The following is a 24,373-nucleotide window of genomic DNA, read 5'->3' on the forward strand; positions in this document are numbered from 1 at the left end:
GTGGAGGAGGATTTCCTGGAGTGTATTAGGGATGGTTTTCTAGACCAATATGTCGAGGAACCAATTGAGAGCTGACCATCCTAGACTGGGTGATGTGTAATGAGAGAGGACTAATTCGCAATCTTGTTGTGCGAGGCCCCTTGGGGAAGAGTGACCATAATATGGTAGAATTCTTTATTACGATGGGGAGTGACACAGTTAATTCAGAGACTAAAGTCCTCAACTTAAAGAAAGGTAACTTCGATGGTATGAGGCGTGAATTGGCTAGAATAGACTGGCGAATGATACTTAAAGGGTTGATGGTGGATAGGCAATGGCAAACATTTAAAGATCACATGGATGAACTTCAACAATTGTACATCCCTGTCTGGAGTAAAAATAAAACGGGGAAGGTGGCTCAACCGTGGCTAACAAGGGTAATTAAGGAAAGTGTTAAATCCAAGGAAGAGGCATATAAATTGGCCAGAAAAAGCAGCAAACCTGAGGACTGGGAGAAATTTAGAATTCAGCAGAGGAGGACAAAGGGTTTAATTAACAGGGGGAAATAGAGTATGAGAGGAAGCTTGCAGGGAACATAAAAACTGACTGCAAAAGTTTCTATCGATATGTGAAGAGAAAAAGATTAGTGAAGACAAACGTAGGTCCCTTGCAGTCAGAATCAGGTGAATTTATAATGGTGAACAAAGAAATGGCAGACCAATTGAACAAATACTTTGGTTCTGTCTTCATGAAGGAAGACACAAATAGCCTTCCGGAAATACTAGGGGACCGAGGGTCTACTGAGAAGGAGGAACTGAAGGAAATCCTTATTAGTCAGGAAATTGTGTCAGGGAAATTGATGGGATTGAAGGCCGATAAATCCACGGGGCCTGATAGTCTGCATCCCAGAGTACTTAAGGAAGTGGCCCCAAAAATAGTGGATGCATTGGTGAACATTTTCCAACATTCTACTGACTCTGGATCAGTTCCTGTGAACTGGAGGGTAGCTAATGTAACACCACTTTTTTAAAAAAAGGAGAGAGAAAATTTGGAATTATAGACCGGTTAGCCTGACCTCGGTAGTGGGGAAAATGTTGGAATCAATTACTAAAGATGAATCCCCAGGGCCTGATGGACTGCATCCCAGAGTACTTAAGGAGGTGGCCTTGGAAATAGTGGATGCATTGACAGTCATTTTCCAACATTCCATAGACTCTGGATCAGTTCCTATGGAGTGGAGGGTAGCCAATGTAACCCCACTTTTTAAAAAAGGAGGGAGAGAGAAAACAGAGAATTACAGACCGGTCAGCCTGACATCAGTAGTGGGTAAAATGATGGAATCAATTATTAAGGATGTCATAGCAGTGCATTTGGAAAGAGGTGATATGATAGGTCCAAGTCAGCATGGATTTGTGAAAGGGAAATCATGCTTGACAAATCTTCTGGAATTTTTTGAGGATGTTTCCAGTAGAGTGGACAAGGGAGAACCAGTTGATGTGGTATATTTGGACTTTCAGAAGGCTTTCGACAAGGTCCCACACAAGAGATTAATGTGCAAAGTTAGAGCACATGGGATTGGGGGTAGTGTGCTGACATGGATTGAGAACTGGTTGTCAGACAGGAAGCAAAGAGTAGGAGTAAATGGGGACTTTTCAGAATGGCAGGCAGTGACTAGTGGGGTACCACAAGGTTCTGTGCTGGGACCCCAGCTGTTTACACTGTACATTAATGATTTAGACGAGGGGATTAAATGTAGTATCTCCAAATTTGCGGATGACACTAAGTTGGGTGGCAGTGTGAGCTGTGAGGAGGATTCTATGAGGCTGCAGAGCGACTTGGATAGGTTAGGTGAGTGGGCAAATGCATGGCAGATGAAGTATAATGTGGATAAATGTGAGGTTATCCACTTTGGTGGTAAAAACAGAGAGACAGACTATTATCTGAATGGTGACAGATTAGGAAAAGGGGAGGTGCAAAGAGACCTGGGTGTCATGGTACATCAGTCATTGAAGGTTGGCATGCAGGTACAGCAGGCGGTTAAGAAAGCAAATGGCATGTTGGCCTTCATAGCGAGGGGATTTGAGTACAAGGGCAGGGAGGTGTTGCTACAGTTGTACAGGGCCTTGGTGAGGCCACACCTGGAGTATTGTGTACAGTTTTGGTCTCCTAACCTGAGGAAGGACATTCTTGCTATTGAGGGAGTGCAGCGAAGGTTCACCAGACTGATTCCCGGGATGGCGGGACTGACCTATCAAGAAAGACTGGATCAACTGGGCTTGTATTCACTGGAGTTCAGAAGAATGAGAGGGGACCTCATAGAAACGTTTAAAATTCTGACGGGGTTGGACAGGTTAGATGCAGGAAGAATGTTCCCAATGTTGGGGAAGTCCAGAACCAGGGGACACAGTCTAAGGATAAGGGGGAAGCCATTTAGGACCGAGATGAGGAGAAACTTCTTCACCCAGAGAGTGGTGAACCTGTGGAATTCTCTACCACAGAAAGTTGTTGAGGCCAATTCACTAAATATATTCAAAAAGGAGTTAGATTAAGTCCTTACTACTAGGGGAATCAAGGGGTATGGCGAGAAAGCAGGAAGGGGGTACTGAAGTTGCATGTTCAGCCATGAACTCATTGAATGGCGGTGCAGGCTAGAAGGGCCGAATGGCCTACTCCTGCACCTATTTTCTATGTTTCTATGTTTCTATGAAATAGCAGCACATTTGGAAAGCAGTGACAGGATCGGTCCAAGTCAGCATGGATTTATGAAAGGGAAATCATGCCTGACAAATCTTCTGGAATTTTTTGAGGATGTAACTCGTAGAGTGGACAAGGGAGAACCAGTGGATGTGATGTATTTGGACTTTCAAAAGGCTTTTGACAAGGTCCCACACAAGAGATTGGTGTGCAAAATTAAAGCACATGGTATTGGGGGTAATGTACTGACGTGGATAGAGAACTGGTTGGCAGACAGGAAGCAGAGAGTCGGGATAAACGGGTCCTTTTCAGAATGACAGGCAGTGACTAGTGGGGTGCCGCAGGGCTCAGTGCTGGGACCCCAGCTATTTACAATATACATCAATGATTTAGATGAAGGAATTGAGTGTAATATCTCCAAGTTTGCAGATGACACTAAGCTGGGTGGCGGTGTGAGCTATGAGGAGGACGCTAAGAGACTGCAGGGTGACTTGGACAGGTTAGGTGAGTGGGCAAATGCATGGCAGATGCAGTATAATGTGGATAAATGTGAGGTTATCCACTTTGGGGGCAAAAATACGAAGGCAGAATATTATCTGAATGGTGACAGATTAGGAAATGGGGAGGTGCAACGAGACCAGGGTGTCATGGTACAGCGAACCCGGGGACTGGGAGAAATTTAGAACTCAGCAGAGGAGGACAAAGGGTTTGATTAGGGCAGGGAAAATGGAGTACGAGAAGAAGCTTGCAGGGAACATTAAGGCGGATTGCAAAAGTTTCTATAGGTATGTAAAGAGAAAAAGGTTGGTGAAGACAAACGTAGGTCCCCTGCAGTCAGAATCAGGGGAAGTCATAACGGGGAACAAAGAAATGGCAGACCAATTGAACAAGTACTTTGGTTCGGTATTCACTAAGGATGATACAAACAACCTTCCGGATATAAAAGGGGTCAGAGGGTCTAGTAAGGAGGGGGAACTGAGGGAAATCTTTATTAGTCGGGAAATTGTGTTGGGGAAATTGATGGGATTGAAGGCCGATAAATCCCCAGGGCCTGATGGACTGCATCCTAGAGTACTTAAGGAGGTGGCCTTGGAAATAGCGGATGCATTGACAGTCATTTTCCAACATTCCATTGACTCTGGATCAGTTCCTATGGAGTGGAGGGTAGCCAATGTAACCCCACTTTTTAAAAAAGGAGGGAGAGAGAAAACAGGGAATTATAGACCGGTCAGCCTGACCTCAGTAGTGGGTAAAATGATGGAATCAATTAAGGATGTCATAGCAGTGCATCTGGAAAATGGTGACATGATAGGTCCAAGTCAGCATGGATTTGTGAAAGGGAAATCATGCTTGACAAATCTTCTGGAATTTTTTGAGGATGTTTCCAGTAAAGTGGACAAAGGAGAACCAGTTGATGTGGTATATTTGGACTTTCAGAAGGCTTTCGACAAGGTCCCACACAAGAGATTAATGTGCAAAGTTAAAGCACATGGGATTGGGGGTAGTGTGCTGACGTGGATTGAGAACTGGTTGTCAGACAGGAAGCAAAGAGTAGGAGTAAACGGGTACTTTTCAGAATGGCAGGCAGTGACTAGTGGAGTGCCGCAAGGTTCTGTGCTGGGGCCCCAGCTGTTTACATTGTACATTAATGATTTAGACGAGGGGATTAAATGCAGTATCTCCAAATTTGCGGATGATACTAAGTTGGGTGGCAGTGTGAGCTGTGAGGAGGATGCTATTAGGCTGCAGAGTGACTTGGATAGGTTAGGTGAGTGGGCAAATGCATGGCAGATGAAGTATAATGTGGATAAATGTGAGGTTATCCACTTTGGTGGTAAAAACAGAGAGACAGACTATTATCTGAATGGTGACAGATTAGGAAAAGGGAAGGTGCAACGAGACCTGGGTGTCATGGTACATCAGTCATTGAAGGTTAGCATGCAGGTACAGCAGGCGGTGAAGAAGGCAAATGGTATGTTGGCCTTCATAGCGAGAGGATTTGAGTATAGGAGCAGGGAGGCCTTACTGCAGTTGTACAGGGCCTTGGTGAGGCCTCACCTGGAATATTGTGTTCAGTTTTGGTCTCCTAACCTGAGGAAGGACGTTCTGGCTATTGAGGGAGTGCAGCGAAGGTTCACCAGACTGATTCCCGGGATGGCAGGACTGACATATGAGGAGAGACTGGATCGACTGGGCCTTTATACATTGGAGTTTAGAAGGATGAGAGGGGATCTCATAGAAACATATAAAATTCTGACGGGACTGGACAGGTTAGATGCAGGAAGAATGTTCCCAATGTTGGGGAAGTCCAGAACCAGTGGTCAGTCACAGTCTTAGGATAAGGAGTAAGCCATTTAGGACCGAGATGAGGAGAAACTTCTTCACTCAGAGAGTTGTTAACCATTGGAATTCTCTACCGCAGAGAGTTGTTGAGGCCAGTTCATTGGATATAGAAACATAGAAAATAGGTGCAGGAGCAGGCCATTCAGCCCTTCTAGCCTGCACCGCCATTCAATGAGTTCATGGCTGAACATGAAACTTCAGTACCCCCTTCCTGCTTTCACGCCATACCCCTTGATCCCCGAGTAGATATATTCAAGAGGGAGTTAGATATGGCCCTTACAGCTAAGGGGATCAAGGGGTATGGAGAGAAAGCAGGAAAGGGGTACTGAGGGAATGATCAGCCATGATCTTATTGAATGGTGGTGCAGGCTCGAAGGGCCGAATGGCCTGCTCCTGCACCTATTTTCTATGTTTCTATGTAAATCTGTGGAATTCTCTGCCCCAGAGAGCTGTGGAGGCTGGGTCATTGAATATATTTAAGGTGGAGATAGACAGATTTTTGAGCGATAAGGGAGTGAAGGGTTATGGGGAGCGGGCGGGGAAGTGGAGCTGAGTCCATGATCGGATCAGCCATGATGGTATTAAATGGCGGAGCAGGTTCGAGGGGCCGAATGGCCGACTCCTGCTCCTATTTCTGATGTTCTAATGATACTACAGTTGAAAGGTTATACCCATCAGGAAAGATTGAATAAGATGGGGCTGTTTTTTTTTGAGGGGTGACCCGATAGAAAAGCAAGATACTGCTGAGGCTCGAATTTGGGAATAAAAACAGAAAATGCTGGAAATACTCGGTGGGTCAGGCAGCATCTGTGGCGAGAGAAACAGAGTTAACATTTCGGGTCGGTGGGTTTTTTTATAGATTGAATAAGGAGAAACTGAGACACAGGGTAGCAGACAGGAGTGATGAAGAAAGCCACGGACTGCAGGAAGATATCGATGGACTGGTCAGGTGGGCAGAGCAGTGGCAAATGGAGTTTAATCCGGAGAAGTGTGAGGGAATGCATTTGGGGAGGGATAACAAGGCGAGGGAACACACATTAAATGGTCGGACACTGAGAAGTGTCGAGGAACAGAGGGACCTGGGAGTGCAGGTCCACAGATCCCTGAAGGTAGTAGGCCAGGTGGATAAGGTGGTTAAGAAAGCATACGGAATACTTGCCTTTATTGGCCGAGGCATAGAATACAAGTGCAGGGAGGTTATGCTTGAACTGTATAAAACACTGGTTAGGCCACAGCTGGAGTACTGCGTGCACAGTTCTGGTCACCACATTACAGGAAGGATGTGATTGCACTGGAGAGGGTACAGAGGAGATTTACCAGGATGTTGCACTGGAGAGGGTACAGAGGAGATTTACCAGGATGTTGCACTGGAGAGGGTACAGAGGAGATTTACCAGGATGTTGCACTGGAGAGGGTACAGAGGAGATTTACCAGGATGTTGCACTGGAGAGGGTATAGAGGAGATTTACCAGGATGTTGCACTGGAGAGGGTACAGAGGAGATTTACCAGGATGTTGCACTGGAGAGGGTACAGAGGAGATTTACCAGGATGTTGCCGGGACTGGAGAATTTTAGCGATGAGGAAAGATTGGATAGGCTGGGGTTTGTTTTCCTTGGAACAGAGGAGGCTGAGGGGAGACCTGATTGAGGTGTATAAAATGATGAGGGGCCTGGATAGAGTGGATAGGACGGACCTGTTTCCCTGGGCAGAGGGGTCAACAACCAGGGGGCAGAGATTGAAAGTAATTGGGGGGAGGTTTAGAGGGGATTTGAGGGGAAATGTCTTCACCCAGAGGGTGGTGGGGGTCTGGGGTGGAACTCACGGCCTGAAAGGGGGGTAGAGGCAGAAACCCTCACCACATTTGGATGTGCACCTGAAGTGCCGTAATCTACAGGGCTACGGACCGAGAGCGGGAAAGTGGGATTAGGCTGGGTAGCTCTTGGGGCGAGTTAGGAAACGGGGGCAACCGAGTTTTGGATGACCTCTAGTTTGCGTGGCGTAGAATGTGGGAGGCCAGCCAGGAGTGCGTTGGAATAGTCAAGTCTAGAGGTAGCAAAGGCATGGATGAGGGCTTCAGCAGCGGATGAGCTGAGGCAAGGGCAGATGTTACGGAGGTGGAAATAGGCGGTCTTAGTTATCCTGCGGATATATGGTCGAAAGCTCATTTCTGGGGGCGTTGCAGCGTGGCATGTTTACATAGAAATTTACCCATTGTGACTCTGGGGAGGGCGCTGCAGTGTGATATGTTTACATGGGAATTTCCCCATTGTAACTCTGGGTGGGGGGCTGCAACGTGACATGTTTACATAGGAATTTCCCCATTGTAACTCTGGGGGGGGGGGCTGCAACATGACATGTTTACATAGGAATTTCCCCATTGTAACTCTGGGGGGGGAGGCTGCAACGTGACATGTTTACATAGGAATTTCCCCATTGTAACTCTGGGTGGGGGGGGGTTGCAACGTGACATGTTTACATAGAAATTTCCCCATTGTAACTCTGGGGGGGGTGCAACGTGACATGTTTACATAGGAATTTCCCCATTGTAACTCTGGCGGGGGGGGGAGCTGCAACGTGACATGTTGACATAGGAATTTCCCCATTGTAACTCTGGAGGGGGGGCTGCAACGTGACATGCTTACATAGGAATTTCCCCATTGTAACTCTGGGGGAGGGGGGGGCTGCAACGTGACATGTTTACATAGGAATTTCCCCATTGTAACTCTGGGGGAGGGGGGGCTGCAGCGTGACATGTTTACATAGGAATCCCCCTATTGTAACTCTGGGGGATGGGGGGGGGGGGGCTGCAGCGTGACATGTTTACATAGGAATCCCCCTATTGTAACTCTGGGGGATGGGGGGGGGGGCTGCAGCGTGACATGTTTACATAGGAATCCCCCTATTGTAACTCTGGGGGAGGGGGGGGCTGCAGCGTGACATGTTTACATAGGAATCCCCCTATTGTAACTCTGGGGGATGGGGGGGGGGGGGCTGCAGCGTGACATGTTTACATAGGAATCCCCCTATTGTAACTCTGGGGGATGGGGGGGCGGCTGCAGCGTGACATGTTTACATAGGAATTCCCCTATTGTAACTCTGGGGGATGGGGGGGGGGGCTGCAGCGTGACATGTTTACATAGGAATCCCCCTATTGTAACTCTGGGGGATGGGGGGGGGCTGCAGCGTGACATGTTTACATAGGAATTCCCCTATTGTAACTCTGGGGGATGGGGGGGGGGGGGCTGCAGCGTGACATGTTTACATAGGAATCCCCCTATTGTAACTCTGGGGGAGGTTGAAACGTGGATGTGGGGGTGTAATGGGGTTGTGAGGGGAGGCGGGGTGTTGTAGCCGGCCGCCATACCTGTCCCCCCCCCCTCAGCGCTGGGTGGATGCTCCCGGGCAGCCCCGCACTCACCTCCGGGCCTTGCTTTCACCCGCTGCCGCCGGCCATTGCCTGCAAATCACATCTGCGCACGCGTGTGGCCCCCCCTCCGCGCCCAGCTTCTCTTCCACCGAGCAGCGAGGACAACGCGACGACGTCATCACGCTGGGCACGGCGCGCCATCTTGGTGAGGGTGGGTTGGGGGGGGAAACAGGGAGTGAAGGCAACCCCCTCCGCCATCTTGGTGAAGGGACGACACGCAGTCCTATTTTGGCTGCTGACGGTCATCCGGCGCCATCTTGGTGAGGGTGGGATTATGGGGAGTGAAGGCAGCGTCCGCCATCTTGGGTGAGGGAAGACATGGAGCTGGGTTGAAGCGAGTGTCCGCCATCTTGGTGAGGGAACAATAAATGGCGCAGCCATGTTGGTGCAGGATGAAGGCCCTCAAAGTCTTAAAACAAGTGAAACAGATGGGCTGGTTGGTTCTTGCTGGCCGGCGTGGACACGATGGGCCGAAATGGTCTTCCGCGCCATAATACCCGCCCCTCCTGTACGGCTCAGAGACGTGGACCATGTACAGTAGACACCTCAAGTCGCTGGAGAAATACCACCAACGCTGTCTCCGCAAGATCCTGCAAATCCCCCGGGAGGACAGACGCACCAACGTTAGCGTCCTCGACCAGGCCCAACATCCCCAGCATCGAAGCACTGACCACACTCGACCAGCTCCGCTGGGCAGGGCTACATTGTCCGCATGGTCCCCAGACACGAGAATCCCAAAGCGAGCGCTCTACTCTGAACTCCTTCACGGCAAGCGAGCCCCAGGTGGGCAGAGGAAACGTTACAAGGAACACACCCTCAGAGCCTCCCTGATAAAGTGCAACATCCCCCACCGACACCTGGGAGTCCCTGGGCCCAAAGACCAGTCCCGCCCTAAGTGGAGGGAGTGCATCCGGGAGGGCGCTGAGCATCTCGAGTCTCGTCGCCGAGAGCGTGCAGAAAGCAAGCGCAGGCAGCGGAAGGAGCGTGCGGCAAACCAGTCCCACCCTCCCCTTCCCTCAACCACTGTCTGTCCCACCTGTGACAGGGACTGTGGTTCCTGTATTGGACTGTTCAGTCACCTGAGAACTCACTGTTAGAGTGGAGGCAAGTCTTCCTCGATTTTGATGATGTTGATGAAAGTTGCCGAAGCTCGCGGTTTGCGCCACGAAAGGTCGAAAGTTAGGCCTAAAGATGGTAGCGCAGCGAAAACGGTAATTTTGCCATAAAACTACCAATTTCGCCGAAACCATTCAGTCAGAAACTCGAGCGATTCTGTCCGAAAGCCTGTTCGATTCCAATTAATGATAGAAAGGGTTGCTTGTTTCCATCTTAAATCCTCTGGGAGGACAGACGCACCAACGTTAGCGTCCTCGACCAGGCCCAACATCCCCAGCATCGAAGCACTGACCACACTCGACCAGCTCCGCTGGGCAGGGCCACATTGTTCCTGTTGTATATGTAAACTTGTATTTACTCTGTACAGCCACCAGAGGGCTCATCCCCTGGAGTCCCAATGGATCCCATAATCCCTTGGGAGCACAGGTATTTAAGGAGGCTTCACAGGTTGGAGAGGCACTCTGGAGACCTGCAATAAAAGACTAAGGTCACACTTTACTGTGAGCTCACAGCATTCAGTCTGACTCTTTCTCCATACACTACAACTGGCGACGAGATACAGATAGCGAACCCAAAGATGCAGAGAACAGTGGGCATCCTGGAGAAATTCTCGGAGGGAGATGATTGGGAAACTTTTGTGGAGCGACTCGACCAATACTTCGTGGCTAATGAGCTAGATGGGGAAGAGAGCGCTGCCTAACGAAGGGCGATCCTCCTCACCGTCTGTGGGGCACCAACGTATGGCCTCATGAAGAACCTGCTCACTCCAGCGAAACCCACGGAGAAATCGTACGACGATGTGTGCACACTGGTCCGAGAGTATTTGAACCCGAAGGAAAGCGTTCTGATGGTGAGGTACTGGTTCTATACCTACAAAAGGTCTGAAGGCCAGGAAGTGGCGAGTTATGTCGCCGAGCTAAGACGCCTTGCAGGACATTGCGAATTTGAAGGACATTTGGAGCACATGCTCAGAGACTTTTTCGTACTTGGCATTGGCCACAAAACCATACTTCGCAATCTTTTGACTGTAGAGACCCCAACCTTGAGTAAGGCCATAGCGATAGCCCAGGCGTTCATTGCCACCAGTGACAATACGAAGCAAATCTCTCAGCACACAAGTGCTGCTACAATATTGTGAATAAAGTGATGTTGTTTTTGAATTGTAACGTACAGGGCAGGTCACACGTACCTGCAGCTACACGTCCGCAGATGACTCAGAGTCCACCATCAAGGGTGATGAATGCAAGGCCATTAACACCTTGTTGGCGCTGCGGGGGTGATCATTGTTTCCATTCATGCCGATTCAAAGGGTACGTTTGCAAGGGTTGTGGAACAATGGGACACCTCCAACGTATGTACAGGCGAGCTGCAAATCCTGTTAAACCTGCAAATCACCATGTTGCAGAGGAGGAGAGATCCACGGAGGAGCACGACGAACCAGAGCCTCAGACCGACGAGGCAGAGGTACATGGGGTGCACACATTCACCACGAATTGTCCCCCGATAATGCTGAATGTTGAACTAAATGGACTCCTGGTGTCAATGGAGCTGGACACGGGCGCGAGCCAGTCCATCGTGGGCAAAAAGACTTTCAACAGGTTGTGGTGCAACAAGGCCTCAAGGCCAGTCTTAACTCCGAAACTAAGAACTTACACAAAAGAACTGATTCCTGTAATGGGCAGTGCTACTGTAAAGGTCTCCTACGATGGAGCGGTTCACAAGCTACCACTCTGGGTGGTACCGGGCGATGGTCCCACGCTGCTCGGCAGGAGCTGGCTGGGAAAGATACGCTGGAACTGGGACGACGTCCGAGCGCTATCGCCCGCTGACGACACTTCATGTGCACAGATCTTAAACAAATTTCCTTCGCTGTTCAAACCAGGCATCAGGAAATTCCAAGGAGCAAAAGTGCAGATCCATCTAATTCCGGGGGCACGACCCATTCATCACAAGGTGAGAGCAGTACTGTACATGATGAGAGAAAGGGTAGAAATCGAGCTAGACCGGCTACAAAGAGAGGGCATCATCTCACCGATCGAGTTCAGCGAGTGGGCCAGTCCTATTGTCCCAGTCCTCAAGGGAGACGGCACCGTCAGAATCTGTGACGATTACAAAGTAACTATCAATCGTTTCTCCCTGCAGGACCAATACCCACTACCAAAGGCCAACGACCTCTTTGCAACGCTGGCGGGAGGAAAGACGTTCACGAAGCTGGATCTGACTTCAGCCTACATGACGTAGGAACTGGAGGAATCATCGAAGGCCCTCACCTGCATCAACACGCACAGAGGTCTTTTTGTTTGTAGCAGATGCCCGTTTGGAATCCGATCAGCGGCGGCGATATTCCAGAGAAACGTGGAAAGTTTACTGAAGTCGGTCCCGTACACCGTGGTCTTCCAGGACGACATCTTGGTCACAGGTCGGAACACAGTCGAGCACCTGCAGAACCTGGAGGAGGTTCTTAGTCGACTCAACCACGTGGGGCTCAGGTTAAAATGCTCAAAGTGCGTTTTCCTGGCACCTGAAGTGGAGTTCCTGGGAAGGAGGATTGCGGCGGACGGCATCAGGCCCACCAACGCGAAGACGGAGGCAATCGAGAACGCACCGAGGCCACAGAACGTGACGGAGCTGCGGTCGTTCCTGGGACTCCTGAACTACTTTGGTAACTTCTTACCGGGTCTCAGCACCCTGCTAGAACTACTACATGTCTTACTATGAAAAGGGGGCGAATGGGTTTGGGGCAAAAGCCAAGAAAATGCTTTTGTAAAAGCGAGAAAATTGTTATGCTCAAACAAATTGCTTGTGTTGTATGATCCATGTCAGCGTTTGGTACTAAGCATGTGATGTGTCGTCATATGGCTTCGGGTGTGTATTGCAACAAGCCAATGATTTCGGGAAACTGCAACCGGTTGTTTATGCATCCAGGAGTCTGTCTAAGGCTGAGAGAGCCTATAGCATGATTGAGAAAGAAGTGTTAGCGTGTGTCTATGGGGTAAAGAAAATGTATCAATACCTGTTTGGGCTGAAATTCAAATTGGAAACTGACCATAAGCCACTTATATCCCTGTTTTCCGAGAGTAAAGGGATAAATACCAACGCATCGGCCCGCATCCAGAGATGGGCGCTCACGTTGTCCGCATACAACTACGCCATCCGCCACAGGCCAGGCACAGAAAACTGCGCCGATGCTCTCAGTAGGCTGCCATTGCCCACCACGGGGGTGGAAATGGCGCAGCCCACAGATCTAGCCATGGTTAGGGAAGCATTTGAGGGTGAGCAATCACCCGTCACTGCCCGGCAGATCAAAACCTGGACAAGCCAGGACCCCTTATTATCTCTAGTCAAAAGCTGTGTGCTTCACGGGAGCTGGTCCAGTGTCCCAGTGGAAATGCAGGAAGAGATAAAGCCGTTCCAGCAGTGCAAAGATGAAATGTCTATACAGGCAGACTGCCTTCTGTGAGATAATCGAGTAGTGGTCCCCAAGAAGGGCAGAGACACCTTCATCAGTGACCTCCACAGTACCCACCCAGGCATCGTAATGATGAAAGCGATAGCCAGATCCCACGTGTGGTGGCCCGGTATCGATGCGGACTTAGAGTCCTGAGTTCACAGAGGTAATACATGCTCGCAGTTAAACAATGTACCCAGGGAGCTGCTAAGTTTATGGTCTTGGCCCTCCAAACCGTGGTCTAGGGTACATGTCGACTATGCAGGCCCGTTCTTGGGTAAAATGTTCCTTGTGGTTGTAGACGCGTACTCCAAGTGGATTGAATGTGAGATAATGTCGGCTAGCACGTCCGCTGCCACTACTGAAAGCCTGCGGGCCATGTTTGCCACACACGGCTTACCCGATGTCCTGGTGAGCAACAACGGGCCGTGTTTCACCAGTGCTGAGTTCAAAGAATTCATGACACACAGCGGGATCAAACTTGTCACATCTGCCCCGTTTAAACCAGCGTCCAATGGTCAGGCAGAGAGAGCAGTGCAAACCATCAAGCAAGGCTTGAAGAGGGTAACTGAAGGCTCACTGCAGACTCGCCTATCCCGAGTCCTGCTTAGCTACCGCACGAGACCACACTCACTCACTGGGATCCCACCTGCTGAACTGCTCATGAAAAGAGCACTTAAGACCAGGCTCTCGTTAGTTCACCCCGATCTACATGAACAGGTAGAGAGCAGGCGGCTTCAACAAAGTGCATACCATGATAGCGCAAATGTGTCACGCGAGATTGAAGTCAATGATCCTGTATTTGTATTAAATTATGGACAAGGTCCCAAGTGGCTTCCCGGCACTGTCGTGGCCAAAGAGGGGAGCAGGGTGTTTCAGGTCAAACTTTCAAATGGACTCATTCACCGGAAACACTTGGACCAAATCAAACTCAGATTCACCGACTACCCTGAGCAACCCACCTTGGACCCTACCTGGTTTGATCTCCCAAAACACACACCAGTGGCAACCGGCACCACGGTTGACCACGAAGCAGAACCCATCATCCACAGCAGCCCAGCAGGGCCCAACACACCAGGCAGCCCAGCAAGGCCAGCTGCACAGCAGCCCAGCGAGGGCCCAACAAATGATCCAACAACACCAGCTTTCACACCGAGATGATCAACCAGGGCAAGAAGGGCTCCAGATCGACTCACATTGTAAATAGTAACACTATTGACTTTAGCCGGGGGGGGGCGGAGTGTTGTTCTATATGTGGACTTGTATTTACTCTGTACAGCCACCAGAGGGCTCATCCCCTGCAGTCCCAAGGTATCCCATAATCCCTTGGGAGCACAGGTATTTAAGGAGGCTTCACAGGTTGGAGAGGCACTCTGGAGACCTGCAATAAAAGACTAAGGTCACACTTTGAGCTCATAGTGTTCAGTCTGACTCTTGCTCCATACGTAACAGTTCGAATGCCCCAGACACGAGACTCCCCAAAGCAAGCGCTCTACTCGGAACTCCTTCACGGCAAGCGAGCCCCAGGTGGGCAGAGGAAACGTTACAAGGGACACACCCTCAAAGCCCTCCCTGATAAAGTGCAACATCCCCACCGACACCTGGGAGTCCCTGGGCCCAAAGACCAGTCCGCCCTCAGTGGAGGGAGTGCATCCGGGAGGGCGCTGAGCACCTCGAGTCTCGTCGCCGAGAGCGTGCAGAAAGCAAGCGCAGGCAGCGGAAGGAGCGTGCGGCAAACCAGTCCCACCCTCCCCTTCCCTCAACCCCTGTCTGTCCCACCTGTGACAGGGGACTGTGGTTCCCGTATTGGACTGTTCAGTCACCTGAGAACTCACTGTTAGAGTGGAGGCAAGTCTTCCTCGACTCCGAGGGACTGTCTATGATGACGTGATGTTAAGCTTGGCAGCCGGAGCCTTTGAGGTTTGAATGCAAAGCTTTCAAAGATATAGCAAATGAAACAACTGGAGCATTGCACAGATTAAAAGAAGAAACGTTTGCCACACACAAGAATTGGGAGTAAAGATGAATTTTTATTTCAACAACGAGTACATAACCACTGTCCGTTAAGATAAATGCAGAGAATCCGATATACAGATAGGGTTTAAAGTGCCTGGGTATTGGTTCGTGAGCAAGTCGCTTGCCTTAAATTAATTCTCACTCTCTTTCAGTCTTATCTCAGTGGGTGTCTGCCTCTGTCAGCTCAGAGTCAGAAAGGTTGTGGGTTCGAGCCCCAATCCAGAAACTCGACCCTCATAATCCAGGCCCGACACACCCTGGTTACCAGTACTGACGGAGTGCCGCACTGTCGGAGGGGCAGTACTGAGGGAGTGCCGCACTGTCGGAGGGGCAGTACTGAGGGAGTGCCGCACTGTCGGAGGGGCAGTACTGAGGGAGTGCCGCACTGTCGGAGGGGCAGTACTGAGGGAGCGCCGCACTGTCGGAGGGGCAGTACTGAGGGAACGCCATACTGCACTGTCGGAGGGGCAGTACTGAGGGAGTGCCGCACTGTCGGAGGGGCAGTACTGAGGGAACGCCATACTGCACTGTCGGAGGGGCAGTACTGAGGGAGCGCCATACTGCACTGTCGGAGGGGCAGTACTGAGGGAGCGCCATACTGCGCTGTCGGAGGGGCAGTACTGAGGGAGTGCCGCACTGTCGGAGGGGCAGTACTGAGGGAGTGCCGTACTGTGCTGTCGGAGGGGCAGTACTGAGGGAGCGCCGCACTGTCGGAGGGGCAGTACTGAGGGAGCGCCGCACTGTCGGAGGGGCAGTACTGAGGGAGTGCCGTACTGTGCTGTCGGAGGGGCAGTACTGAGGGAGCGCCGCACTGTCGGAGGGGCAGTACTGAGGGAGTGCCGTACTGCGCTGTCGGAGGGGCAGTACTGAGGGAGTGCCGTACTGTCGGAGGGGCAGTACTGAGGGAGCACCGCACTGTCGGAGGGGCAGTACTGAGGGAGCGCCGCACTGTCGGAGGGGCAGTACTGAGGGAGCGCCGCACTGTCGGAGGGGCAGTACTGAGGGAGTGCCGCACTGTCGGAGGGGCAGTACTGAGGGAGCGCCGCACTGTCGGAGGGGCAGTACTGAGGGAGCGCCGCACTGTCGGAGGGGCAGTACTGAGGGAGTGCCGCGCTGTCGGAAGGGCTACACTTCAAAAAGTACTTCATTGGCTGTAAAGCGCTTTGGAACTTCCTGAGGTCATGAAAGGTGCTGTCTAAAAGCGATTCATTTCTGTCTTTCGGCCCATTGTTGATAAAAGTTAATCGGTCAGCGCCCCCCGCCCTCCCCCTCCTCCGACTTGTCATGACGCTTGTCCGACAGCTAATCATTGGATGAGCAGGAATTCCCTCCGATTGAATACTGGATGGACCGAAGCCACGTTCCCTTGCCACCGCTTCAATCCCTCTCCCTGGCCGTTGTCCGAGGCTGAACCAGACCCTTCACCCCCCCCCCCGGGCATCTTATTTGTCCCCGAGATGTGCTCCGAGAAGACCCCCCCCCCCCCGTATTCCTCTCCGTCGCTAAGCCTGCCCATTCCTACCTTGCTAACATCGCCCGCCCCCTGCCTCAGCTCATCCTGCTGGAGGCCTCGTCCGTGCCTCTGTGACCTTCGGACCCCGACTATTCCAACGCTCTCCTCCCCTCTCCCACCCTTCAGTAAACTTCAAGCTCATCCAAAGAAACTCGGCTACCCCCACCCCCAGTGTCCTAACTCGCACCGAGTCCCGTTCACTCCTCCACCCCCCCCCCAGTGCTCGCCAACCAACACTGGCTCCCGGTCCGGCAACGCCTCGATTTCAAAAGTCTCCCATCCTTGTTTGCAAATCCCTCCATGGCTCCCCTCGCGCCCCCCCCCCTCCTCCATCACCCTATCTCTGCAACCTCCTCCAGCCCCCCCGCCCCCCCCCCGCAACCCTCCGAGATCTCTGCGGCCCTCCAATTATGGCCACGATTGTAATCGCTCCGCCATTGGTGGCCATCCTTCAGCCTTTCTGGGATTCCCTCCCTCACCCTCTCCGCCTCGCCCTCTCTTTCCGTTGAAACTGCTCCCTACAACCGACCTCGTTGGCCAAGCCTTCCTGTCACCTGCCCCAATCGCTCCTGAAGTGGCTCGATGCCAATGTGTCAACCGTGGCTCAGTGGGGAGCGCTCTCCCTCTCGCCTCTGAGTCAGAAGGCCGTGGGTTCAAGTCCCACTCCAGCAACTCGAGCACAAAGACCCTACGGCTGACCCCCCGACCCCCGAGTGTGATACTGAGGGAGCGCTGCACTATCAGCGACGAGACGTTAAACCGAGGACCCCCCTCCGCTCCCTCGGGTGGGCGTAAAAGATCCCACGGCCGCTATTTCGAAGGCGGGGCAGGAGGGGAGTTGTCCCCCGGTGTTCTGGGGCCATTATTTAACCCTCAATCCACATCACTCAAAAAAAGACCATTTGGTCATTGTCACGTTGCTGTGTGTGGGAGCTTGCTGTGCACAAATTGGCGTTTCCCACATTACAACAGTGAGCGCACTCCAAAAGTACTTCATTGGCTGCAAAGCGCTTTGGGACGTCCAGTGGTCGTGAAGAAAGGCGCTATATAAATGCAAGTCTTTCTTTCAAGTTGCTGTCTGATTTACGCTCCCGTGAAGCACTCCGTGACATTGCCACTGGGTGAAAGGCACTATATAAATACAATTCGTTGAATCACGTTGAGATCGTTCAACGTGACAAGTTGAGCCCGATTCAACCCTGAAAGTGGCTGGGGATGGGGGGAGCGGAGGTCACTGAGAAGCGACAACCAATAGGGAAACAGAAATGAGAGAACTTGGAAGCCAATCCCTTGTCTCTGAGCTGTCTCCCCGCCCCGCCCCCATCTCTCCTATCGCTCCCACTGATTGGTGCCGAGGCTTCGATTGGCGTCTGAGCCTGATTGGTCAATCGTCTTGTCGATCAGGGTACCACCGCCAACCATTTGCTCGAGAAAGGGGGAGGTATGATTGGCCCAAAACTTACTTCAGGCGGGGGAAGGGATTGTGGGGAACTGCAAATCACTTTGAGCGCCATGTTGAGATTTAACATTTAGTTTCATGGAGTTTGTGCGAAAAATTCATTCATGAGCGTGTTTAGGGGACTGTGCATCTGACTCTCATCTACCTCAGTATAGTGGTCATCAATTGGCTCCTGCTTCTTTAGACCACTCCCCCACCCCGCCCGAGTATAACGGTCACTGATTGGCCCATGCCTCTGATGGCACTCAGTATAAAGGTCCCTGATTGGCCCATGCCTCTGATGGCACTCAGTATAAAGGTCCCTGATTGGCCCATGCCTCTGATGGCACTCGGTATAATGGTCACTGATTGGCCCATGCCTCTGATGGCGCTCAGTATCATGGTCACTGATTGGCCCATGCCTCTGATGGCGCTCAGTATCATGGTCACTGATTGGCCCATGCCTCTGATGGCGCTCAGTATAATGGTCACTGATTGGCCTATGCCTCTGATGGTGCTCAGTATCATGGTTAGTGATTGGCCTATGCCACTGATGGTGCTCAGTATCATGGTTAGTGATTGGCCCATGCCTCTGATCGCGCTCAGTATAATGGTCACTGATTGGCCCATGCCTCTGATGGTGCTCAGTATCATGGTCACTGATTGGCCCATGCCTCTGATGGCGTTCAGTACAATGCTCATTGATTGGCCCGTGCTTCTGATGGCGCTCAGTATAATGCTCACTGATTGGCCCATGCTTCTAATGGCGCTCAAGATAATAGTCACTGATTGGCCCATGCTTCTGCTACACCTCAGTATAATGGTCACTGATTGGCTGACTGCTTCTCACTTACGCCAGGACAATGGTTGTCAATTGGCCCTGTCTTGTTGCCTTACCACAGTGTGAAAATTATTGGTTCACAGCCCTTGCCCTCGTTCAGGGGACTGGAATAGAAAGGGGGGGAAGTTATGCCTCAGCCATACAGAGATTTGGTTGGACCCCATGTGGGTGTAGTGATACCTGCTCTCCTGTATGGCTCAGAGGCATGGACCATGTACAGCAGACACCTCAAGTCGCTGGAGAAATACCACCAACGCTGTCTCCGCAAGATCCTGCAAATCCCCCGGGAGGACAGACGCACCAACGTTAGCGTCCTCGACCAGGCCAACATCCCCAGCATCGAAGCACTGACCACACTCGACCAGCTCCGCTGGGCAGGGCCACATTGTCCGCATGTCCCCCAGACACGAGACTCCCAAAGCAAGCGCTCTACTCGGAACTCCTTCACTGCAAGCGAGCCCCAAGGTGGGCAGAGGAAACGTTACAAGGGACACACCCTCAAAGCCTCCCTGATAAAGTGCAACATCCCCACCGACACCTGGGAGTCCCTGGGCCCAAAGACCAGTCCCGCCCTAAGTGGAGGAAGAGCATCCGGGAGGGCGCTGAGCACCTCGAGTCTCGTCGCCGAGAGCGTGCAGAAAGCAAGCGCAGGCAGCGGAAGGAGCGTGCGGCAAACCAGTCCCACCCTCCCCTTCCCTCAACCACTGTCTGTCCCACCTGTGACAGGGACTGTGGTTCCCGTATTGGACTGTTCAGCCAAAGAACTCACTTTGGGAGTGGAGGCAAGTCTTCCTCGATTCCGAGGGACTGCCTGTGATGACGATCTGGGAATAACTGGATACAGTTCTGGGCAGGGATACTCAGCTTTGGAGGGGGAGCAGCGCAGAGTCGCCAGAATGAGACCGGGTCTGAACGGGTTAAATTATAAGGACAGGTTGCATGTGTCAGCCGTGGCTCAGTGGGCAGCACTCGCTCTCTCGTTGTGGGTTCGAGTCCCACGACAGGGACCCGAACACAAAAATCTAGTCTGTCACTCCCGTGCAGTACAGAGGGAGTGCCGCACTGTCGGAGGGGCAGTACTGAGGGAGAGCCGCACTGTCGGTGGGGCAGTACTGAGGGAGCGCCGCACTGTCGGAGGGGTGGTACTGAGGGAGCGCCGCACTGTCGGAGGGGCAGTACTGAGGGAGTGCCGCACTGTCGGAGGGGCAGTACTGAGGGAGCGCCGCACTGTCGGAGGGGCAGTACTGAGGGAGTGCCGCACTGTCGGAGGGGCGGTACTGAGGGAGTGCCGCACTGTCGGAGGTGCCGTCTTTCGAATGGGACGTTAAACCGAGCCCCCCCCCCCTCCCTGTCTGCTCTCTCAGGTGGACACAAGAGATCCCACGGCCACCATTTCAAATAAGAGCAGGTGGCCCTGGGGCCAGTATTTATCCCTCAATCAACATAAGCCAAAAGAAAAGCACGTTATCTGGGTCATTATCACGTTGCTGTGTGTGGGAGCTTGCTGTGCGCAAATTGGCTGCCGCGTTTCCCACAGTGCAACGGTGACCACGCTCCAAAAAGTACTTTGTTGGCTGTAAAGCGCTTGGAGGCGTCCGGTGGCCACGAAAGGCGCTATAAAAATGCAAGTCTTCCGAGTCTTTCGTCGCCTGGGCTGGCAATCCCTCAAGTGTCGACAATTGAGGGATGGTCTCATCGAGGGGTTTGAAGGATTTGAGAGAAGCCATGTCCTCTGGTGGGCGGAGTCGACAACAAGCCTTAAAATTCGAGGCAGGCCGGTCGGGGGGAGGTGATGGCGGTGGGGAAACTCTCTTCCCCACCTCCCGGCCCCCAAAAGAGCTGTTGAGGCTGGGGTGGGGCGGGGGAGGGGGGCGATGGGGAGGGAGTCACTTGGAGTTGTTCAAAGCTGAGATCGCCAAGATCTTTGTCGTGAGGCGCGGTGGGGGGGGGGAGAGTATCAGAGGCGAAAGTGGCCGGATGGATCAAAGGTAGCAGGTGGGCGGGAGGGGGGTTCGAGGGGCCGAACGGCCTTCCTCGAGGTGGGGGGGGGGGGGGCGGCACCGAGGGAGAGGGGCCACTTGGCAATGTCGGCCCCTTTCGGAAGGACCACCCGAGCCTTCCACCTAGCCCGTCGCCCGTCCGCCGGCTTCCTGTCGTTCCCAATTGCCGCGTGTCGCCAAACCCCAACCCGCCCAACCGGGTGGTGAGCTGACCCGAGCCAGCCCCCTTTTGCCGCCCTCAGTAGTCGTACTCGCAGATGTAATACATCCTGCGGCTACAGTCCTTGTCCCACCATTTGCCGTCGGCGGTGGAGACGGCCACGCAGTTCTCCTGCGTGCCACCGTTGGGTTGCTCGAGCCGGGGGTCCCGGTACCAGTGGTCGGAGCGGTTGACCCGGTGGCCGTCCTGGAAGACGTACAGGCCCTCGTCCCGCCGGTCGGTCACACCGATCCAGGCCGGCCAGTTGCCGGGGGCGAAGAAGGCCTTGGTGTACGAGGCAAGGGCCTCCATCTCCGACGGGCCCCGGGGCATGGCCAGCCTCCCGCCCCTGGCACGGCACAGCCTGGCGCTTTCGTCGAACGTCTCGAAGCTCCGCACCCCCAGGAAGCACTTGGCGTTGACCCTCCGGCCCTTGGCGCAGCCTGGGCAGAGAGAGAGAGAGAGAGAGAGAGAGAAGGAAAGCAGAGGGGTCAAAGCAAAGCCGTTCACCCGGACCACCGACCGACCTCGAGACTTCTCGTCCCTTCAATTCCATCGCACCCCACCGGCTCTCATTTACCCCAATAAATTGGTCACTGGTTGGCCCACTCTTTTTGGTCTACCCCAGCAAAATGGTCACTGGTTGGCCCACTCTTTTTGGTCTACCCCAGTAAAATGGTCACTGGTTGGCCCACTCTTTTTGGTCTACCCCAGTAAAATGGTCACTGGTTGGCCCACTCTTTTTGGTCTACCCCAGTGAATTGGTCATTGGTTGGCCCACTCTTTTTGGTCTACCCCAGTAAAATGGTCACTGGTTGGCCCACTCTTTTTGGTCTACCCCAGTAAAATGGTCACTGGTTGGCCCACTCTTTTTGGTCTACCCCAGTAAAATGGTCACTGGTTGGCCCACTCTTTTTGGTCTACCCCAGTAAAATGGTCACTGGTTGGCCCACTCTTTTTGGTCTACCCCAGTAAATTGGTCACTGGTTGGCCCACTCTTTTTGGTCTACCCCAGTAAAATGGTCACTGGTTGGCCCACTCTTTTTGGTCTACCCCAGTGAATTGGTCACTGGTTGGCCCACTCTTTTTGGTCTACCCCAGTAAAATGGTCACTGGTTGGCCCACTCTTTTTGGTCTACCCCAGTAAAATTTGCACTGGTTGGCCCACTCTTTTTGGTCTACCCCAGTAAAATGGTCACTGGTTGGCCCATTCTTTTTGGTCTACCCCAGTAAAATTGGTCACTGGTTGGCCCACTCTTTTTGGTCTACCCCAGTAAAATAGTCACTGATTGGTCCACTGTTTCTGATGTCAGTGTCAACTGTGGCTCAGTGGGTAGCACTCTCTCTCTCGCCTCGGAGTCAGAAGGTTGTGGGTTCAAGTCCCACTCCAGAGACTTGAGCACGTAAATTTAGGCTGACACTCCAGTGTAGTACTGAGGGAGTGCCGCACTGTCAGAGGGGCAGTACTGAGGGTGCGCCGCACTGTCGGAGGGGCAGTACTGAGGGAGCGCCGCACTGTCGGAGGGGTAGTACTGAGGGAGTGCCGCACTGTCAGAGGGGCAGTACTGAGGGCGCGCCGAACTGTCGGAGGGGCAGTACTGAGGGAGCGCCGCAATGTCGGAGGGGCAGTACTGAGGGAGCGCCGCACTGTTGGAGGGGCAGTACTGAGGGAGTGCCGCACTGTCGGAGGTGCCATCTTTCGGATCAGACGTTAAACCGAGGCCCCGTCTGCTCTCTCAGGTGGACGTGAAAGATCCCAGGGCACTATTCCAAAGAAGAGCAGGGGAGTTCTCCCCGGTGTCCTGGGGCCAATATTTATCCCTCAATCAACATCACTAAAACAGATTATCAGGTCATTATCACATTGCTGTGTGTGGGAGCATGCTGTGTGCAAATTGTCTGCCGTGTTTCCCACATTACAACAGTGAGCACACTCCACAAGTACTTCATTGGCTGTAAAGCGCTTTGAGACGTCCGGTGGTCGTGAAAGGCGCCATATAAATGCAAGTCTTTTTTTACCCCAGTAAAATGGGCGCTGATTGGCTCGCTGTTTCTGACGGACCCCAGTAAAATGGACACTGATTGGCTCGCTGTTTCTGACGCACCCCAGTAAAATGGACACTGATTGGCTCGCTGTGTCCAGTAAAATGGACACTGATTGGCTCGCTGTTTCTGACGCACCCCAGTAAAATGGACACTGATTGGCTCGCTGTGTCTGACGCACCCCAGTAAAATGGACACTGATTGGCTCGCTGTGTCTGACGCAACCCAGTAAACTGGACACTGATTGGCTCGCTGTGTCTGACGCACCCCAGTAAAGTGGTCATTGTGTCTGATCCCTCAATATGCAGGTTATTGATTGGCCCACTGTCTCTGATGGGTTTCCCCCAATACACGGGTCATCGATTGGTCCACACTTCTGATGGTACCCCAGTAAGATGGTCATCGATTGGCTCTGCTGCTCTTTGGGGGGGGGGAGGGGGGAGGGGCGGTGTTCTGGCGAAACACTGGCTCTTCCAAACAAGGTAGGCCGTTGGAATTGAGTTGGAGATCAAAGCAGTGCTCTCCGCCTCCCCCAACTCATTCCCAGGGCCTCCGCTTACCTCTCAACTCCCCAATTCCTTTCCGGTTGGTGAAGGCGGTGTCAGAGATGTTGTTGATGGCGCTCTCCACCACGGCGAGCTTGGCGTTGAGGCCCGAGATGTGGCTGGAATAGACGGCGACCACGGCCTCCATGTTGTGCTGCCGGTTGTTCAACTGCTGGATGGTCACCTGCTGCTCGGCCACTCGCATTTCTACCAATCAGAACAGTTTGCTTCAGTCGTCAGGGGCGACAACAACGACCTCATAGAACCATAGAAACTTACAGCGCAGGTTCATTCTCCGGTTGGCAAACGGTAACAAGTGGGGTGCCGCAGGGATCAGTGCTGGGGCCCCAACTATTTACAATCTATATTAACGACTTGGAAGAAGGGACTGAGTGTAACGTAGCCAAGTTTGCTGACGATACAAAGATGGGAGGAAAAGCAATGTGTGAGGAGGACACAAAAAATCTGCAAAAGGACATAGACAGGCTCAGTGAGTGGGCAAACATTTGGCAGATGGAGTATAATGTGGGACAGTGTGAGGTCATGCACTTTGGCAGAAAAGAATCAAAGAGAAAGTTATTATTTAAATGGAGAAAGATTACAAAGTGCCGCAGTACAGCGGGACCTGGGGGTACTTGTGCATGAAACACAAAAGGATAGTCTGCAGGTACAGCAAGTGATCAGGAAGGCCAATGGAATCTTGGCCTTTATTGCAAAGGGGATGGAGTATAAAAGCAGGGAAGTCTTGCTCCAGTTATACAGGGTATTGG

The 24,373-nt window shown here is 52.4% G+C and overlaps 1 protein-coding gene across 2 annotated transcripts in view; it reads right to left on the bottom strand.

Annotated features, from left to right (window-relative positions):
- The window catches only part of pnkp (polynucleotide kinase 3'-phosphatase), a 54,921-nt gene extending 46,400 nt beyond the window's left edge, over positions 1-8,521 (bottom strand). For both annotated transcript variants that reach the window (XM_070866657.1, XM_070866656.1), the window contains exon 1: positions 8,436-8,521. The gene's annotated coding sequence lies outside the window, so the exon portion shown is untranslated. The remainder of the gene's footprint in view (positions 1-8,435) is intronic.
- Between the last annotated feature and the right edge of the window lie 15,852 nt (positions 8,522-24,373).

The sequence above is a fragment of the Pristiophorus japonicus genome, chromosome 23, assembly GCF_044704955.1.
Source record: "Pristiophorus japonicus isolate sPriJap1 chromosome 23, sPriJap1.hap1, whole genome shotgun sequence".
NCBI lineage: Eukaryota > Metazoa > Chordata > Chondrichthyes > Pristiophoridae > Pristiophorus > Pristiophorus japonicus.